Source organism: Anabrus simplex, chromosome 1, assembly GCF_040414725.1.
Source record: "Anabrus simplex isolate iqAnaSimp1 chromosome 1, ASM4041472v1, whole genome shotgun sequence".
Taxonomy (NCBI): domain Eukaryota; kingdom Metazoa; phylum Arthropoda; class Insecta; order Orthoptera; family Tettigoniidae; genus Anabrus; species Anabrus simplex.
The window spans coordinates 1,433,764,794-1,433,786,736 of NC_090265.1; the positions used below are offsets into that span (position 1 = coordinate 1,433,764,794).

At 39.5% G+C, this 21,943-nt stretch overlaps 1 protein-coding gene across 1 annotated transcript in view; it reads right to left on the reverse strand.

Annotated features, from left to right (window-relative positions):
* Positions 1-21,943, reverse strand: part of m (miniature) — a 601,465-nt gene that overhangs the window by 83,217 nt on the left and 496,305 nt on the right. The window lies entirely within an intron of this gene.

Below are 21,943 nucleotides of genomic sequence, written 5' to 3' on the forward strand. Positions count from 1 at the left end.
GGCATTCGAAATGTATCCAGAATATCAAGCAAACATATTAAATATATTATTATTATTATTATTAATATTTATTATTATCAATCAAAGCAAAAGCAAAAGTAAAGTCACCTCCGTACAGGCCATGAAGGCCCTTGGAGGAGTGGAAGGTAAAGGATTCCACCATTTTTAACCTCAGCACGTGATGGGGTAGAGTGGTTAGCTCTACGCCCGGCCGCCTTTTCCCCAGGAATTAACCTGGTACTCATTTTTGGTGTAGGCTGAGTGAACCTCAGGGTCATATGCACCTCCGGAAGTGGAAATCTCGTTTCCTAAATTTTTACGACTTCCTGACGGGGATTCGAACCCACGTCCTTCCGGGCGAACCGAGCACGCTTTTACCTCCCCGGCCAGGCAGCCCCTATTATTATCAATCAACTTTAGTTTATTCCATGAAATAATTGATTCATTTACTTTTCTTCTTCTTGTGCATCAATTGCTTTGTCTTTTGCTGTTTCATGGTGCCTTTTCTGGCGTGAATGCTACTAATCTTGAAAGGGAATGTGGAAATACAATTACTGTGTATTTACGTAAGAACAAGACTCATTTTGTTTTACGTGACTGTTAAATTGTGACGACTGGCACGCGATTACATGTATTACGTGGGATCCGATCCAATGACCGTGAATTTTCATTGCAAAATCCTACATGCATTGGCTAATATTCGAACCACTCGCATTGGTAACATTAACCCCAGCATTTGCGTAGCGAAAGATGGTAAAATATTCTGTGAATTACAAGAAACAAGCAACCAAGTAGTCGAATTCACTGAACAACCTTCGCCCATGCCAGAAATCAAAGTAAGTGAACGGTGTGAGTGCCTAATTTGTGTTTCATATTTGCCTGCACTTAAATTAAGGGAGAACGTTTGTGGATAACACATGAACACAAGGAGAAACTGATATGTGCTATGGACAACGACTGTTTTCACGATGCTAACAATAACGATCGGCCTTAGCTGCCGTGTAGCAGAAATCGATGGCCTAGAATGAAAACCTCGTATCTCACAAAGTTCTTTCTATCCATTATTTCTCTTAAGACTGGTTACGCCTCCCAGCCACACATGAATATGCAGTCCATCAGAACAAAGTTCGTTGTGTTCTTTATTCCTATGCTGACGTGTGAAGGAAATTGAACCTTACCGTACCGTACTATAGGAAAGTATGTCTACGTGTTGTATTTACTAACTCCTTGAGTATAATTTTTATAAGGTTCATTTTCCTTTATTCGTTCGCATAGGAAAATAAACCCAACGAACATTGTTCTGATGGACTGCATATCCAAATGTGGCTGGAAGGCGTTACCAGTCGTAAGGGAAATAATGGATAGGAAGAACTTCGTGAGATACGAAGTATTCAATCTAGGCCATCGAAATTCTACTTTAACGTCTGCGAAGTCTATTTCGATGTTCGGGTTTACTTTACTAGGACACTTATAAACCGGAATTCTGTTGAGCGATTTATACTGAATTTTAATTTATTTTGTCAGGTAGGTTACTAACAAAGATATTTAACCCTATACTGTATGCAGGATGGTATACATCCTTCAAAAATGGCTTATCAGATCTAATCCCCATTCCTAAGAACCCAAATTCCACTAGATGTAAGGATTAGTCTCATGAGTTAAGTTCATAAAATATTTCTGAATGTATTTCAGAATACCAAAAAAAAAAAAATGCGAGCTGGGCCTTGGTGACTAACAATTTAGTTTATGAAAGTCATGGGAATAGAACCAGCTTTTGGGTGGTTAGGTCGTGTGCGTTTGCCGAGTTTCACCCAGACGTGCCATTTGGGCTCATAGGTTGGATTGGTACGCCGCTCCAAGACTCTGCTTAGCATTGGCAGACCGTAGTAAATATCCGCTCGAAGACACCGCTTAACAGTGGCAGACCACAGTAAATAACCCCTCCAAGACTCTGCTTAGCAGTGGCAGACTACAGTAAATATCCAACTAATGAGCCCATATGGCATGTCTGGGCGAAATTCTGCAAAAGCACACGGCCTAACTACTCAGACACTGGTTCTATTCCCGTAATTTTTAGATCTGCGGCCGTCAAAGCCATTTTTGGAATTTAGCTCTTGTAAGGGCTCTGGGACACGTGAGGCATTGTTCTATCTTATGAGACTTTTTAAAAATTGTAGAGACCAGTCTAAAGATGGGTTTATCTGCTTGACTGATTATGTCCGAGCATTCGATTGTGTCAAACTCATGTGCATTCTGAACAGAATAACAATAGATGGTAAATATCTTATATTCATCAAAAAGCTGTATGAACAGCTTCCGTGAGAATTGGAAACTGTGAAACTCGAGTTAACCGGATGAAACAGGGAGTACGGCATAGATGCGTATTATCTCCCCTGCTGTTTAACCTGTACTCTGAGCAGATCTTGCGAGCTGTTCTTCAAGAAGCGAAAGATGGAGTGAAAGTTAATGGCAGGGATGGATCAACACCCTAAGGCACGCAGACGGCACTGTCATCTTGGCTGACAATATTAAAGGTCTTTAGCGTCCTAAAAGAAGGAGATAAGTTAGACTAAAAATTAACACCGACAAGTCAAAGGCGGTGGTCATTACTGCAGCTCGTAACGCGCACATCCTTATGACTATTTACCGGAAACAAATTCAACTAGAACGGAACTTTTAATTACCTTGATATGTAGATTACTGAGGACTTGGGCCCCGAATTAGAGATACGTGTACGAATAGAAATGGATCATACTGGCTTCCTGAAAATGAGGAATCCATTGAGTGACAGAAGGTTCAGGTTGGAAACACATCATAATTTCGACAGATGCTATGTATATTCAGTGCTTTCGTACGGAGCTGAAACACTCTGAAATGAAACACAATTAGGAGAATAAATGCCTTCGAGATGTGGGTTTTTTCGAAGGATGTTACCGATCTCGTGGACTGACTACATCTCCAATACTGTCAGACTCAGGCGCATGAGAAGGGAACGAATGTTGGGGTGTACAATCAAGAAAATAACGTCAGCCTATCTTGGGAATGTTATGAGGAAAGTTAAGTATAACCTCCTAAAATTGGTCATACAGGGTAAAACCGATGGACATAGAGGTCGCGGTCGAAGAAAAGTCATAGCTGAGGAGCTTACGGGACTGGGAAGGACTAGATTCGAGTAGACAGGTGAGGACAGCCGATCATTGTGCAGACTTCGCTGTGACTGTGGCCAATTTCCGGTAATGGAGAAGGCACTACATGAAAATACGATACGGTGGATTGGATGAACTTTCTTACACCCTTAAAGAAATCAAAATCTAAGGATCCTCTGAGTCGCTTCTATTCAGCGTCCGCTGTGTCCGATAAGTAGAAAATCTACAGCCCTTAACCGAGACAAAAATGGAGGAGATGCTGAGATAAATCATATGTACCAGAATCTTACGGACCTAGTTATTAAAATCATAATTTTAATAACCACTATTTAGCATACTGACAATACATTAGGAAATATGTTCCTTTATTACGTTTACATTTCTCCCCAAATATGTCCATACAGTCCAAAAGTCCAAACAGAAAAAGTCGTACGAATAATCTTATTTTAATAGAAAAACTTTTATTGAAACATTTTCTTATTAATTTATAAAACACTGACTATATTTTGTGTTCTCTTTCCACTCGCATGACTCAGTTAACACAAACAATAGGCTTTTATAGTACCCTGATACGGTATTGCCAAACATGTCCTCTCAGCCACTTCTATTCAGTGGACGTTGTGTCAGATAAGAAGAGAAAACTACAGCCTTTAAAGTGGTCTATTTACGAGTGACTGCCATTATATATGTTGTTAACATACATCATGTTTCTTAGCTTGTCATCACATCAGATAGTGCAGTGAAGATGTCAAGGTTGTGACATTGTCATTGTGTGTGAGAATTACTTGTTCGTCATTAGGATCTTTAATATGTTAATAACCTTAGCACTGCACCATACATCATCTGAGTCTGGAATCAGGTGCTCTAGAACAGGTTCGCCTCTGATACAGTGCTAACCACAAAATCGTGCACATATTTCTCTGTCTGCTTCATACAAAAACATAATCATATATAGGCCTATTATAAGTAGGAGTGTAACGAATTACATAATCGGAAATAAACTGGAAATGGACATTCCTGGGACTTGAACCCGAATTCTCCAGGTTTTCTGGACGGGCACGATACTATGACACAAGAAAGGTTACCGCTCCGAAGCTTTACGTATCCAACGTATAACGAATGTACTTTACTAAAATGTGGAATTCTTTAGGAAGTTAGGGCAATTTGTTATTTTGTGTCTATTGCCAACGTTTAAGTAAGAGTATTAGAGGGTAAGTACATTAAATTGATCTGTTTGACTGGATTGCCTAGTCAGATGGTAAAAACGTCTTTGACGCACAAAGAAAAATCATGGGTTCGATACTGTGTTAGCAAGTCGAGATATTTAGATACGAATTTTCCACTTTGAGGTAGCCACGTGACACTGTGGCTCACTCAAAATACACCACATGTGAGCGCCAGGTTAACTCACCGGTGCAAAGACTGTCCATACAGAGCTAACCACACTATTAGTCATGAGGTTACAGATAGTGAAACCTACACCTTGTAATTCTCCAAGGACCTTCATGGCCAGAACAGCTAGGAATTTATCAACCCATCAATTGCAATAATTAATCCTAAGATATACAGACCAGACGTGCCAGAACATTTCATCAACACTGGTTATTTGAAGTTCCAGTAAATTTACTAGCGCAAGTGTCACTTGATGTTTTTTTAAAGTTTCTGCTACTGGAAATGTACACTTAGTGCAGAAGAAAGTGGTAGGAGACAATGAAGAGACTATTTTGGGGAAAACAAGTGATGACATCTCTCTCAAGAAAGCATTACTATATACTACGTAGTGATTGTTGAAACACAAATATTTGATGGTTTCTAATTTCACAACGATCTAGAAAAGGCTTTGTTGAAATTAATCTACGAATGGACGAAAACGAGTTTACTTTTCGATTATCAGCTATAACCAGCAGAACTCTAGTTCGACTCCTTGGCTGAATGATAAGCGCTGTGACCTTTGGTTCCTAGAGCCCTGGGTTTGATTCTCGGTCGGGATGGAGATTTTAAGGACGTTTGGTTCATACACAATCTTCATTTGCCCATAAGTCACTCGTAAGGACCTTCGATCCTGGCTCAGTCCGGTGCTATTTGAAGGTGCTCAAGTATATCAGCCTCGTGTCGGTAGATTTACTGGCATGAAAAATAACTTTTGCAGGACTAAATTCCGGCACCTAGGCGTGTCCGGAAACCGTAAAAGTTGTTAGTGGGACGTAAAGCCAACAACATTATTATTGTTACGATTACTAGTAAGGACCAAATTACAGTATGGTTCCAGTGTATGGGACCATCAACGGGATTACTTTATTCGAGAACTGGAAACAATTCAAAGGAAAGTAGCACGATTGGTTATGGGCGATTTATAACAAAAGAGTAGTTTTACGTAAATGTTGCAAACTTGGGCTGGGAAGACTTGAGAGAAAGAAGACGGGCAGCTCGACTAAGCGAAATCTTGCGAGCTGTCAGTGAACATATGTCTTGGATTGACATTAGTAGACGAATACAATTGAGTTCAGTTTTTAAAAGTACGAAAGATCATGATATGAAGAGAAGGTTGGAATTCAGGAGGACAATTTGGCAGAATTAATCGTTTATAGGAAGAGACGTAAAGAATAGGAATAGTTTACCAACGGAGATGTTCGATAAATTTCTAACTTCTTTGAAATTATTTAAGAAAAGACTAGATAAACAACTGATAGTGAATCTGCCAACTGGGCGAATGGTCTAAATTCAGATCAGTAGAGATTGATTGATTGATTGATTGATTGATTGATTGATTGATTGATTGATTGATTGATTGATTGATTGATTGATTGATTGATTGATTGATTGATTGATTGATTGATTGATTGATTGATTGATTGATTGATTGATTTGATATCACACCACTAACCACCACAGAAACACACAGTAGTGAATGCAACATTTCCCAAAGAGTTGGGGTAGACTGGGCATCTCACCGAGCCAGTTGACTCTGTGGTTAGTGGGGCGCAGTTGTGAGCTTGCATTCGGGAGGTAGTGGGTTCGAACACCACTGTCACCAACCCTGAAGATGGTTTTCCGTGGTTTCTCATTTGCACACTAGGAAAATGCTGGGATTGTACCCTAATTAAGGCCACGTTCGCTTCCTTCTCACTCTTAGATATTTCCTATCCTATCGTCGCCATAAGACCTTTCTGTGTAGGCACGACGTAAGAAAATGTAAAAGAAAACGAAATATTGGGCACCTGGCTGTAAAACTAGACTTAATTAATACTAGCGCTGACTCCAGACAGAAGAAGAGGAAGAAGAGCCGATCTGACTAGCTCAGCTGGTAGAGCGCTGGGCTTCTGAGCCCAACTTTGCAGGTTTGATCCTGGCTCAGACCAGTAGTATTTGAAGGTGCTCATATTCGTCAGCCTCAAGTCGAAAGATGTATTGGCACGTAAAGTAACTCATTTTGGACAAAATTCAGGCAACTCAGCGTCTCCGAAAACCGTAAAAGTAGTTGGTGGGACGCAAAAACAATAATATTATTAGTAAACAGAAGAGGAAGATGATCAGAAGATGACGAAAAGAAATAAGTTTACTGTGTGTCTGGCATCATTCGGGTCTGTAATACAATGAGACTTGACACCGAGATGTATATGTATGTTCAGTCTTCAGCCCTAAGGCTGGTCGGATCCTCAACAGCTCTGCCATCAGCTGTCATAGATGGCCTAGGCAACACTGAAGAGGCGTACTAGGGAAATGAGGAGTGAGGTAGATTCCCGTTGCTTTCCTCACCGAGCCAGAAGTTGCTATTACATATCAGTCTGCCAAGCCCACTGAAATGCATACACCAACCGACCCTATGAGCAACATTTTCACACCATTCATAGCAGGGACTGGCTGCATAAGGATTGGCATTACTACCATCTCTCATACCTCAGTCACATTCATATTGTCAAAGCCAAGGATAAGACAGAGACAGATCAATGAAAGTAACAAATTTGCTCTAGCCTATACCAGAAGACATAGTGGACTGTAAACACTAGGTCCTGCCAGCAAAGGCGGAAGCACCGAGATACTAGTTTCTAATTGTGGCATAGAAAACAACTTCTAATGATTTTTTTGTATGAAAATGCCAGTGTAGTCCATGAAATCCTGCATTGATCCCAATCCTTGGCAAATATAATTACAATTGCGTACAGATGTCATTGCAGTATCCGGTGTATATGGCCAAACACCCTCCAAGCCTAAACTACTGTATGCATAGAGAAAGATGTAAAAATTACTCGTTCATGACCACATTCAGTGTACGTGCAATTTCTGATTTTTGTATCTATAGCTGGATGGAGTGACATACGAACCTACAGCAGTAAGAAGTTGCCAGTATGAAAACCCGGATGCTAAGTCTAGACAAAAAGTAAACAAGAGGTAGCTTGTAATAAACCAATGTTCTGCTCCTCATAGCATGTTATTCTCTATTTAATTGGTTGGTCACGGAGTTCACATTTCAGCTCCATGTCCTAGGTTTGATTGGAGTCACCGTTCTATGAGTATAATGCTTCAGTATAAAGCAAATATTCTTTGATATTACGAAACCTAATACGAGTAACTGTCCAAAATCTCAACTCAAATATTTAGTTATTTGTTTTTAATTCATAACATGAACATTTTATTTTACATTGCAAAAATTTCCAAATATTTTGTTTCATTACCTCAGGTATATTCTTATAATCACAATGATAATCCTAACTTTCTGAATACATAAAAATGTACCGTATTTAAAAAGTAATAACAGGATCAAACTGGCCAGGCGACTGGAAGTAAGCCAGTCATATTCTTCGTTTTATTAAATACATTCCGTGTGGATATTTCTAGCCGGGTGCAGCCCTTGTAAGGCAGACCCTCCAATGAGGGTGGGTGGCATCTGGCATGTGCAGATAACTGCGTATTGTTGTGGTGGAGGATAGTGTTATGTGTGGTATGTGAGTTGCAGGGACGTTGGGGACAGCAAAATGACCCAGCCTCGAGCCATTGGAATTAACCAATGAAGGTTAAAATCCCCGAACCAGCCGGGAATCGAACCGGGGACCCTCCGAACTAAAAGCCAGAACGCTGACCATTCAGCCAATGAGTCGGACTTCGTTTTATTAGTCTATGTTCTGTGACATTTAGCGCCATGAATGATCACTATTACAGAACTAGAGAACTACAGAACGGTGCCATAAAGATGTTATCAGTACGTAAAAAAGTATTTCTCTGACTGTCCGACATGTCTTAAATTGAAGTATAAATATCAAGGGACCAAATTTCAAGGTCATTTTTTTTGTAATTGCTTTACGTCGCACCGACACGGATAGGTCTTATGGCGACGATGGGACAGGGAATAGCTAGGAGTTGGAAGGAGTTGGTGTGAAAATGGGAAACCACGGAAAACCATCTTCAGGGCTGCCGACAGTGGGGTTTGAACCTACTATCTCCCGAATACTGGATACTGGCTGCACTTAAGCGACTGCAGCTATCGAGCTCGGTGGTCAAATATTTCAACGTAGCTCACAACGCCCACCTGCTTTAACAAAGCAGTCGAAGTTAATCAACCAAGGTGAACCGGAGTTGCTATCGGTTAAACATCTATAATTGGCAAACTGAATTAGATAACACTGACCTCGAGAATTTGAGCGGTCCCAAGCGAATTTTTAAATTTAACTAGCTTCATTTACATTATAGAATTCCGTCACGTGGAAGAAATTAATACATTTTTACAGTAGGCATAATGTATATTATCTTGTACCCAACAGTTCATGCTCTATTTCGATGATAACAGACGATGGCAATAAAACTTTTTTCTGTCTGCTAAATCCAACTTCACCGCTAGTACATCAGTGTTCTGTGTCACTCGAAATGGGTAATAAAACAACTTACTCATTATGTGTGGTATATTAACGTCAGTCCAGGTCATGGAAGACAGGCAATTCGACTGAAGATGCCGTCACGCTGTTCACGTGTGTTCCCGTGCTACTCAATACTTTCGGATCATCTGAATGGATATATGTTTGCCTTGGCAACCCGAGACCTCTAATGAATTGCATGACCGAGCTCGATGGCTGCAGTTGCTTAAGTGCGGCCAGTATCCAGTATTCGGGAGATAGTAGGTTCGAACCCCACTGTCGGCAACCCTGAAGATGGTTTTCCATGGTTTCCTACTTTCACACCAGGCAAATGCTGGGGCTGTACCTTAATTAAGGCCACGGCCGCTTCCTTCCCACTCCTAGCCCTTCCCTGTCCCATCGTCGCCATAAGACCTATTTGTGTCGGTGCGACGTAAAGCAACTAGCAAAAAAAAAAAAAAAAAAATTATGTGCCATGTGGTGAGACGTCCACCTCCTGGGATGAACGATTAGCGTACAGGTCTTCGGTTCAGAGGGCCCTTGGTTCGATTCCAGGCTGAGACGAGGATTTTAACAGTGTACGGATAATTCCTATGATTCGGGGAGAATTGAGAGGAGGAACAACTGGGCAACAATCCTCTATTAAGAGTAATCAGAGGGAAAAAATGGAAGAGATCCGACACGTCCATAAATGCTAGTTGTTTTACGTCGCACCGACACAGATAGGTCTTACTGCGACGATGGGATAGGAAAGGGCTAGGAGTGGGAAGGAAGCGGCCGTGACCTTAATTAAGGTACAGCCCCAGCATTTGCCTGGTGTGAAAATGGGAAACCACGGAAAACCATTTTCAGCGTCCATAAATGAAGGCATAGGCAAAACAGGAGCAAGGATCACCAAGGGCGTGGAAATGAAGAACTCCCTATTTCGGAAATCTAATACCGTCGGCGTCGGCAAAGAACCAGCGTTGACCATAGGAGGTCGGAAAAGAAAAACAAAGGTGTGGAGCCTGACACAAGTAAGACTCAGCTAGAGGAACCGTGGTCACAAACCCCAACCCACGTTCCCAACCCCCTGTTCCACCTTTTATGACAGGTAGGGGATACCGTAGATTCTACCATCCCTACGCACAGGGGGATCGGGGACTCATTGTGTTCGTCTTAATACACTTCTCTTCAAAAAATACACAACACACTAAATACCACAGAAACACTCAACATCGGATATATCCCTGCATACAGCGCTGGCGTCAGGAAGGGCACCTGATCGCAAAACCGGACCATATCTACATCGCGTGCCGACCCCTTTGAACGGGCATTAATACCAACAAAAGAAAGGCGAAGACGAAGAAGAAGTGATGAGACATTAAAATACTGATGGCTAAAAAAACCCTCTTTGGAATTCTTTATTTTTATTTGTATTATATATTTTATCCCCTGGCTCATTCTTAGGTGAAACTCATAGTCCAGAGGTGCTTTCTTATTCTCTGTTTTTATAAATTAGACGTAAGGGTCATTCTAGCCGAATAATATTACAGTCCCTTCTCACGATGGGGCTGCAGTTCTAATCTCAGCTAACGCAAGTCACATTTCTGTGATACGAATTCTAGGCCAAACTGGAGATACTGTGGCTATGAAAAGTCAGATAAAACTCAAAGGTTTGCTTATTTTGTTTAAATTATAAATTGTCCTTAGTTGAATGATCAACTTTGCAGCCTTCAGTTCAGAGGGATCCAGGCTTGATTCCCTGTCAGGCCGGGAAATTTAGACGTGTATGATTAATTCGTCTGATTGGGGAACCGAGTGTTTCTGCTCATGTCAACATACACCTCTTCACTCACACACACACACACACACACACACACACACACCGCCGAAATCCCTCCGAATGGATTGTGTGTTGGGAAAGGCATCTGGCCATAAAATTGGGCGTAATCCACATGAAATATCGATCGCAAGTAAATGCGACTACCTGCGTTAAAGTCACACCTACGTCCAAGGTAAAGAATGCCCTTATTATCATACACATAATATGTATGAATCACTGGTTGGCCTTCGAATCCCAAGACTAGGGTTTCAGTCTCGGCGGAGGTAGTCGGATTTTTAAAGAGCGGAATAGTGTCAGTTCGACAAACTGTGTCGTATGAAGTCCGTCTGTATCTCTGGGGACACATTTATTGTTTGTCGGATAAAATAAACTAAAACTCAGCCATAGATCGCCCGACAGAATTCCGTTTCTGTGTCATCTTGCAGAATTAAGTGGTAATTATCAAGCAGGCAGCCTAAATGATGTTAAATGCCTGCGATAAACAGCTGAGGCGATGCGATGATGATGATGATGATTATTATTATTATTATTATTTATTATTATTATTATTATTATTATTATTATTATTATTATTATTATTATTATTCATGTATAACACATGTATAACAGTTGAGAATGATCGCTATGTCCATAGTTCCTGTAATGAAAAACAATAATAGGAATCCTATGAAAATATTCTCAAATAAAAATTGTTTTGAATACTAAATTTAAGTTTCTATACCTGTTAAACTTCTATCGGAACAAGAATTTGATCTCGACAAGTTGAGGTAGGTCTATAACGCTGATTCTTATGAATCGTGTTACTGTGCTTGACCATACTGGCTGGATTTTGGCGAGTTTAAACATAAGAAGATAAAAATAATATTTTCACTAAGTTGATGACAAAATCCATCTACCAATCAGTGCAGTACACCATAGATATATGAACTACACCTTGATTTATTAAGGGAGAAAAAAATGTGTGTTTTGTGCTCTTGATATTTGGAATTCCAAAGATTTCTTGAAATAATTCAGAATTATTTGTCAAACATCCTTCCTTGCTTTTAAACATATCTACCTCATTAAAACACACTTGGTCTGTCAAAATGACTCAGATTGGTCTCTTGGTTAGCAATCAGTGAGCGTTAGAAGGAATTAGTAATTTCCCTGAAGTTGGTTCACTGAAACCCATGAAGGTCAAACGTAGTTTCTGTTTTCAGTCATATATTATCTGATGAAATACTGCAAAATGCACATGTGTTTGCAAAGTGGACATGCACACTTAAAAAGCACAAAATTTACACTTGATAAATTCTACTTGTGACAGATGGTGGACTATGAATTTAGCACAAAAGAAACAGACAACACAGTTCTCTCGCACGAATAACACGGGAGAGTTTTCTTCTTGGTTTAATAAAACAATGTCGTTGTTACTCCTTACCAAAAGGTCTCCCAAATATACTCGAGCACAAAACCAACAACTAATAGAAAGTACGGCTGGATTTACAGTAGAAGTCCGATAGTCGGGCACGATCGGGACCGGCCCGGTGCCGGATTACCGAAAATGCCGGACCATCGGACAGTACCTCCTACTACGATATAAGTTAAGGTCTACAGGAAAAACAGCTGTAAAACGGCGTTTTGCAGTAAAATGTTGATCAGCAGAATCATTAGTTTAATAACATACTCTTCTTTTCAATCGTGTTGTTTCTTATTGACATTCCATAATAACGCCGACGTTCATCGATTTTTTTATCTGTAAGTCTTCCTTTACCATTTAGAGTCTTTCCATTTACAACTTCTCTTTTCCTTCTGCCCGCTTCAATTTTTGAAGGCATGCTCCCATCTCTTTTTGAACGTGGCCCATACATTCAATTTTTGAAATCTGTTTTTTTTTATCATATGGTTGGCATTCCAGTACTCAGTGTAGCACACAGCCTTCCAGACTGAATATTTCCAGAGATAGAGATATTTAAGTAAGTCAATGGATATCAACTGGATTGTATCAGATCAATTTGCATTATTAACTTTGAAATAATAAAAAATACACGTCCAATGGTTTCGACAAATAATACATCAAATTGTTCAGGAGAGATCATTATTAAGCGACAATAATATCAAAAATCCTGAAATGGTGCCGGACTATCGGGCATTCCGGACTGTTGAATGCCGGACTAAAGGAATTCTGCTGTAGTTTCAATTCTACTGGCATTCATCTTAACAGTGTCAGGAATATATTTAATTAGGCCTACATAGTTGATTGTAGAGAAAACTTGCCCTCAAAACTTCGACGACAATAGTCTGCATACCAGTAGAATGACGTACAGTATTCCACATGAAGTAAAAGTACAATATGTTTTAATGTCTTCATGTCTTCTGCATTTCCACATTCTAACTTTCCATAATCTTGCTTTAGACATCGGATAGCTAAAATTAAACGATACATGCTTTTCTTCTTTTCTTCTTCTTATGTTTATCCCACACCGCCATCAGATCGCGGATGTGAACTGTGCCACACATGTGGATCCGACACTGTTTAACGGCAGAATGCTCTTCCTGACACCAACTCTGTGTGGAGAGATGTGGTCAATATTGAGCGTTTCTTTGGTGGTTGGTGGTGTCGTGTGTTATGTGAATATGGACAGGAGTGAATTGGGACAAACACAAATACCCAGTCTCCGAATCGAAGGCATTAATAAACGCGATTAAAATCCCCGACTGAGCCAGAAATCAAACCCGGAGCCCTCTAAACCGAAGGCCCCGTCTCTGATTATTAAGCCAAAGAATTCTTATATACTAAAATAATATATATTTTTCAACACCTCAAGTGTATACCAAGTATACATATCTATATATATATATATAAAATAAGAGTTTTGTCTGTACATTGCCCAGAATTTGGAAAGAATGGTATTTCTGTATCGGACATGTCCACAGTAACAAGGAAATGCACTTTTTACTTTTCCGTAATGTCTGTCTGTCTGTCTGTCTGTCTGTCTGTCTGTCTGTCTGTCTGTCTGTCTGTCTGTCTGTCTGTCTGTCTGTCTGTCTGTCTGTCTGTCTGTCTGTCTGTCTGTCTGTCTGTCTGTCTGTCTGTCTGTCTGTCTGTCTGTCTGTCTGTCTGTCTGTCTGTCTGTCTGTACACGCATCACGAGTAAACAGCTGTAGAGGATTTAATGAAAATCGGTTATGTTAAGTCGGAGGATAAACCACTATAATCTGAGCTATATATCATTTTATTCATGCCGAGTGGAATGGTAGTTTAGGGAAAGGCCTAAAATATAATTCTCAAATATTTATATCTTTATTGTTGCTATCGATAAATACTACACAACTTAAGTTATATAGAATTAAATTTCCGATCATTTAATTCATACATTTTACCGTACCGATCATGATAACACAGATATTCATGAATATTGTATTTTTGTTGCTAAGTCCATATCAACACCGAGCCACGAGAAAATGGGTTAACAGAATTTAATGAAAATCGGTATATAGAGTCGGGGAATAAGAAAATACAGTCTAAGCTATAAAGAATTTTATTCATCACGGATGAAGTTGTAGTTTAGGGGAAGGCGCATAAAATTTAATTTTTAAGTACTTATGTTATTGGTCCTATCGAAGAGTACTACTGTACCGTACATAACAAAAGTTACAAAGAATACAATTTCCAATCATTTATGTTTCATTCAGTTTTACCCCAGTTTCATATACACAGTCGCGAAGCTTGGCTCATGTTTTTCACCCTTGCGACTCCAGCGCTCCACGTGGCCAGCAAGCTTCTGGTCTACTGAGATGTGTAAATTGTGTATAATTTGCAAGGTTAGTGTGAGGTAGTCCCATTACAAGTGATTCATTTTCTGTTAAATTAAGATGGTGTTCATGAAAGGAAATGTGTGTAGTGCAGTTAACTGCTCCAATAAGAAGAAGTAGACACCAGACCTATAATTTTTTAGGTTTCCTAAAGATGCTGAAAGGTAAGGCAAGGCTTATTCGCTATGGTTTACATTTTCGAGTAATAGACCAATATTGTGAAGATGAATAAATAGTTCAAATAAGTAGGTTTTTGGTTTGTCATTTATCCAGAAGTATAACTCAGTGGGGGAAATCCACCCAGTTAAGAAATTAAATAACGTTTTGACCCAATCTTTTCCTCTAACACGTAGCAATATTTTAATTTTTAGGTGTAGAAAATGGCTTGTAAATAGTAAAAGGGCTGATGTAATGAAGAAAAATGTGAACTATTTGTACAATAACAAAGTTATGCTCGAATCATGTTGAAGACAGCCAGATTATGATAGTCGAGAAGAAGAAATTAGTGTAGAATGCAGTTCCAACTGCATCCAACATTCCAAATTAACCTCCTCGTTATTGATAGAGATGATGGACTCATGTCAAAGTAGAAGAAATTATCTTGTAGACAGTCAAGAGGCGTTGAGTGAACAGAAGCTGCTGTTACGACAGAGACTGGTTCATACATCGCACCATCTGTATCGAGTAATCCAGTAGAAGGGTCGGCAGCAGAAGAAATACATACATTGAATGAAATTATTGATAGCCTGAAGGAGAAGTGCAAATATAAGTCAGCTGAAGTGGTTCGTTGGCAGTGGAAGTGTAGGGAGCTAAAGAGGTGTACATGCACATGCAAATGTCAAGGTAGAAAGCATAAAGTAGCTAGGAAAAGTGTTCTTTCGGACAGAGAAAACTTGAAATGTATGGGTTCTAAATACCTGACGAAGGAGGCTCTTAATGTATTTTTACACCAAATTAGGAAACCACTAAAAAGTAAGTGTGGAGTTAGATGGAATGAGGAAATAGAGTTATTCGCTCTAAACTTATTAAACTGTAGTCCGCAAGGCTATCGATTTCTGTGTCAGTATTTTGATCTCCCCTCAGTACGAACACTGCAGAAATACATGGAGGATGTTCGGCTTAAATGCGGATTAAATGAAGGTATTTTTCAACTACTGAAAGAAAAAGTAAAATATTTTCCAGAACATGAAAGATTAGTGAATATTTCAATTGATGAAATGTCATTAATGTGCAACATGGCATATGATCCTTCTAGTGACAGTATCATAAGGTTTGAAGATTTAGGTGATGAACGTACACTAAAAGTTGCAAATAGTACATTTGTTATGATGATAAATGGTTTCTTTTAGCAAGTTCAGGCAGCCGTTATTATATTGTCTTACTCAGGATGGAATAAGTGCTAAGCATTTGAAAAACTTATTTTTTACCATTGTAGATAAACTGGAAGAAGCAGAATTGATTGTTAAGATTTGTGTATGTGATCAAGGCCCTAATTTGATGGAGTGGAGAAAGAGCTTGGGCATTGTTGATTCAAAGCCATACATAACAGTTGGTGATAACAATATTTATTTCTTTTATGACACACCTAATTTAATAAAAAGAGTTAGGAACAATTTATTTAAAAATAATGTGGTGTACAGCTTAGAAAATGGTGAAGTGGGAACTGCATCTTGGCAATATGTCAAAGACTTGTGTGAAAGTAACACTAAAAGAAAATACAAACTTGCACCAAAGCTTACAAAAAAAATCTGTAGAGCTGCCGCCTTTATCAAAAACGAAAGTTAGTATTGCTTGTCGTGTGCTAGGCCACTCTGTGGCAACAGCAATTGAAACACTTGTGGCAGGTGGCAGAATGCGTCCAGCAGCCTTGCCTACTGCAGAGTTTTGCCAGAAGTTCAATGATTTATTTGATATTTTTAATTGTTATAGCCTTAAAGGTCCAGTTAAGTTGAGAAATGCCATCACATGTCATTTTGAGCATTTTGAAGTGCTTCTTGGTCTTAGAGAATTTGTAGAATCTTGTAGATTTGTGGATGTGTACAATAAAGATGTAACAAACAGGATAAAGTGTAAAAAGGGTTTGAGAATTAATATTGTTGCATTAGGGGAGTTGAAAAATTAATTGCTGGATAATGATAATAGGTACCTATTAATGCGAAAAATAAACTATGATCGCCTGGAACATTTCTTCTCTCTGATAAGGCAGAAAGGAGGTTTCTGCTCCAATCCATCTCCAAAGCAGTTCATTTCTGCATTCAACAGTGCTATATTCAGTCAACTATTTAAAAACACTTCAAAAGAGAGTAGCATCTGTGAGGTATTCAGTTGGGACCAATTAATGTTGGACATAAAAAGTGCTCATAAACTTAAATTGTCAACATTATTAAATAGTGTTAATATTCAGTCAGTTATTGATGTTTCGAATGTTTGAATCTTCAAAAGATTTCAGTTAAATAGCATGAAACATGTGTTCGGTTACTTGTTAATACAGTTTCTCTCTGTTCACGACTGTAATACACGCAGACATTTTCTAGAAGATAAGACATTCTCTAGATGATAGTGGTAAGATTTATTGTCATTTCAAAAATTATGAACATAATAGTGCGTTTGGTGGCCTGACTGTGTGTAACGATGTGTTATATTCGTTTTTAGGAAAGTGTGAACATAGGCTTTCCTGTATGTTTGAGGAGAATGCTCACAAGCTTCTGTGTGGAACACTGTTCGTTAACTCCCTAATGGAAATACCTCATTTTCCACAGGAATGCTGTAAAGGTACTAAGCTGTTGCTATTGAAATTATTTGTGAAACTAAGATTATATTACATCATCAAACATTGCAATGAAAGTTATCAGTGCCATAGAATAAGCACGAAGTACCTAGAATTCAGTCATTTAGGTTGCTGAGATCTTAACCGAAATCATTTCAATAAAAGGTCTTTGAAAATGGCTAACCTTAACAAAGCTTTCCATGCTGTAGCAATAAATAGTCTAGTCTATCAGCGTGTTTTGTACATACTATTAAAAGAGTTGTTCAGGTGGTTGCAATATTTATACTTTACGTGGAGGTACTATCAGCTGTTGGGTAGAGAAGAGCACTGGCTTGCTGGCCGCTGCGAGCGCTGGTGTCGTTCCTTTTGTCAACAGGATGCCATTTCAGCACTAAGGAGCTTCGCGACTGTGTGTATTAGACTGTGGTTTTACCGTACCGACTATGATAAATGTGGTATTTCAGAGTCGGAATAAAACTAAATGTAAAGGCCTACAATATCGAAAGCGCATAACATTGATCAACAATAACATTTCATTGACCATTGTTGGGTGTGATGTTAATTGTCTCCTATGCTGTCACTCAAGTCCGATAGATTGGATTACTGGTGCGTACCGACTATAACAGCCCGACTGAATATTAGTGGGAAATAGCTGGGAAGTTCGAAAACTTTCTTCTTTAGCATGCCATTCCTCCGGTTCATACATTTTCTTTAAGTGCGGCCAGTATCCAGTATTCGGGAGATAGTAGGTTCGAACCCCACTGTCGGCAGCCCTGAAGATGGTTTTCCGTGGTTTCCCATTTTCACACTAGACAAATGCTGGGGCTGTACCTTAATTAAGGCCACGTCCGCTTCCTTCCCACTCCTAGCCCTTCCCTGTCCCATCGTCGCCATAAGACCCATCTGTGTCGGTGCGACGTTAAGCAACTAGCAAAAAAAAAATAAAGCATACATTTTCTGATACTGCTGGTACGTAACACACTGATTCATCATAGTATTCCAGCTATTCGATCCCTACTCCGACGCGCTGTTTTGAATGAGCAGTGTGTACACTTAGGCCCCAGGCAGAGGCTCACTTAGTAGTAGTAGTATGATCTGGTCTAGAATTACTATTTAGGCCTATTCCAAATTATAGCACCATAATTCACTAAATAACTGAAAATTAAACCCTGAAAAGAGCCGTTACTTAAGAATAGCTTCTTCCTCTCCACTTTTACATTCATTTTATTCTAAATTAGCAGTGAAGAGGAGGAAAAATTTTCCACCAAGTCGTAGATTTTCCCGACGCCAGTGTAGTGAATTGAGATTTTCCGACTCATCAGGTACTCCTAGGAAACAGATAAGTAAAAGGGCATAGTTTTTGCCCTGGGACTCTCCAGTATTCGACCCGCTTCCCCCGCCAAAAAAAAAGACGAAGAGTGTTCACGGATCACGGCTGCCTGCGGCTTGGTCATTCCAGCTCTGGAACATTGGACTGTTAGATCGGCAGCGTAGTACTGTTCGTTAAAAGTGAGAAAATGTGTGGTTTTTCATTTGATTGAATATTTCATATGAAAGCATTGCTTTTAATCGCGCCATTCCTACTGACGCCATTGTAATGACCTATGCTCAATTCAGGTGGGAAAACCACTAGAACAGTCTTTCTGTGGATGTAAAAAGGCAGGTGGAGAGAGTGTCTGCCATTATAATGAAAACTCCCCAACCTGATTGTGACTTATGGTAAGCAAGTGGGGCTACCATTACAATGAAAATTCCCTAACCCAGTCTTCATATGAGAAAAGACTTCCCCGTCACGTTTCTATGGTAACATTAAGAGCTATGCAATTTAATACAATCTTGCTAATAGCGTGTACACTACCTAACCTAGAGTTCTGTATACAATGTAGAATTCCGTAGCAAAGCACGGTAACATGAGCTAGTATATCATATAAAATCCAATTGTTCGGCTGCAAATAACTTAAAAACCAAATTCATAATGGCAGAATATGATTGTCAACTACCAAACTCCTGGTTTACTGATTGCAAGTCCGCTTCTTATTCTATCTATCCCCAACTTTGAGAAGAGTTAATGCTAACGAAATGGATATAAATGAGCTCCCATACATCCCTTACCATAAATATATTTACCGAGATTTCAATAGTAATGGCAGATCCTTGCAAGAGCGCAGTCGCGCTATATGCCCGCTATTCGTTTTATGGATTCGTGTGGAGCTAGCTGTTAACATGTGTGAATTATGAACCCTAATAGGATATTCATTTTTATTAGAGAGGAGATAGTGGCACGCCATCAAGCGTGACCTGCGGCCGAGGGAGTTACCCCTAACGCAAGAAGCCCGGTGACGCCCGCAGTAGATCCGGCTGGTTCGCGTTACTGGTTGATTATACCGATCATATCTCAGACCCATCACACCATTAGTCCAACAGAGCTGCGAGGCTCTACGAACGTAGTATTATACACACAACAAGGCGGCTTTGTTTGGTGCCAACTGACACATGAATCTTCCCACGGTGTGTGGTGAAATACCTGGCAATGGGATAACATCAGGACCTGGTCCATCCATAAGAATGAGAACGTGAAGAAGGAAAATTACAAGTAAAGAGTTCTCAAGTATGTTCTCATTATCTAGGGAAGATAGTCATGGCCTGTAGTTAGCCTATGCTATGTTCACCTTAACGACGGCTTAAAAGCGGTGTGAGGGCTGAGACAGCTAATTCACTGAAGTGCGCAATGGCGGTTTGGTGGACAGAGACATAGGTTCCATTACTGGGACAACAATTCTCATTTATTACTAATTACAGTTTATTCATTTTTAGTTTCCTACTTTTGTCTAACCCCTTTTCCACTACCTCAGGTAAGTGTTTGGCAACGACAGAATAGAAAAAGGCTAGGACTGGGAAGAATGGGACATGCCCTTACTTCTGCCGCCTTGGTTATTCTGCCACCTAGGTAACAATATAGGTGCATCTAATTCTTTTAAGACCTAATTTTCTATCTGCATATTTCCTGTATCATTTGACTTATTTTGTCTGAATTCTATGACTTTTGCATTAGATTTAATAGATTCATTTTGTAGTGATTCTCCAAAACTGTGTCTGAAATAATAAGAATAATAATACCGAACGAGTTGGCCGTGCAGTTAGGGGCGCGCAGTTGTGAGCTTGCATTCGGGAGGTAGTGGGTTCGGGCAGCCCTGAAGATCGTTTCCAGTGATTTCTCACTTTCACGCCTGACAAGGACCATAATAATAATAATAATAATAATAATAATAATAATAATAAGATTACCAGAAAATCGACTGTCAAAAAGAATATTAAATTATGTTAGCTCACTTAAGAATTCAACACCTTGGCTGGATGAACTTCGAAAGGACCTCAAAAACGCAAACATATGTGCAACAGACATTTTAGAAAGAGACACCTTCAGACACAAAGTCAACAAGTGGGAAGTTACATCAGAGCAACCAAAGCAAAAACAGTGCAGACCGAAATGGTCGGAAGAACGTAAACAAGCCTTCTCAGAGAGAATGAAAGCCTATTGGAAGAACAAGAAGAACCCAAAGAAAGCTTGATTGAGTTGTTTGCTTAACGTCTTCCATTATTGGGAGAATACGCTAATAATAATAATATAATAATAATAATAATAATAATAATAATAATAACCGCTAGAGCTCAAGTTGAAATTTTAAAGGAAATTGCCGAACAAACTGGTTTGCATATATCGTTTGAGAAAACAGAAGTAATGACTAACATCAAAGAGGCCTCACCAAAACTCCATACAAAATACGGGGACATCACCCGAGTAGACAAATTCAAATACCTGGGTGAGATCATCATGAAAAATGGACTGGACAAAGAAGCACTTCAGGAGCGAGTACGCAAACTGGAAATAGCCTACCAAACATCCCGCACAATCTACAACAAAAAATGCCTTTCCCAAAACACCAAAGTACGTCACTATGAAACAGTTCTGAAGCCAGTAGTTCTATATGCAGCCGAAGCCCTGTCTGTAAATGCCAACAAAGGACTCCTTGAAGAACTGGAGAAAAGAGAACGTAAAATTGTGAGAGGAATCTTGGGATCAAAGTACAGAAATGGAACCCATCAAAAGAGATCCAACAAGGAAGTCTACAGCAAAATAGAGAAAATTACCGACACAATCAGAAAAAGACGGGCACGATTTTACGGCCATCTGAAAAGAATGGACGGAAGAAATTTAACTAAAGAAATCTTTCACTTTTTTTTTTATTCAAACCCCAAAACCACAATTCCCTGGTTTAGAAATACCAAAGAAGACCTGCAAATGCTACATATCTCAGCTGAAGACGCCCTTAACAGAGATCTCTTCCGCAAGAAAATATTGACGAACGGGTTAAACCGAGACGAGCAACCGAAGAGAAGACACGGTGCCCCTTGGACAGAGGAGCGTAAGCAGGCCCACTCACAACGAATTAGGGAAATTTGGGCTCTAAAGAAGGCCAAATTCAGTGTAATGCAACAAGACTTAACGTGGTCCTTGATGGCCTCAGCGAATTATATAATAATAATAATAATAATAATAATAATA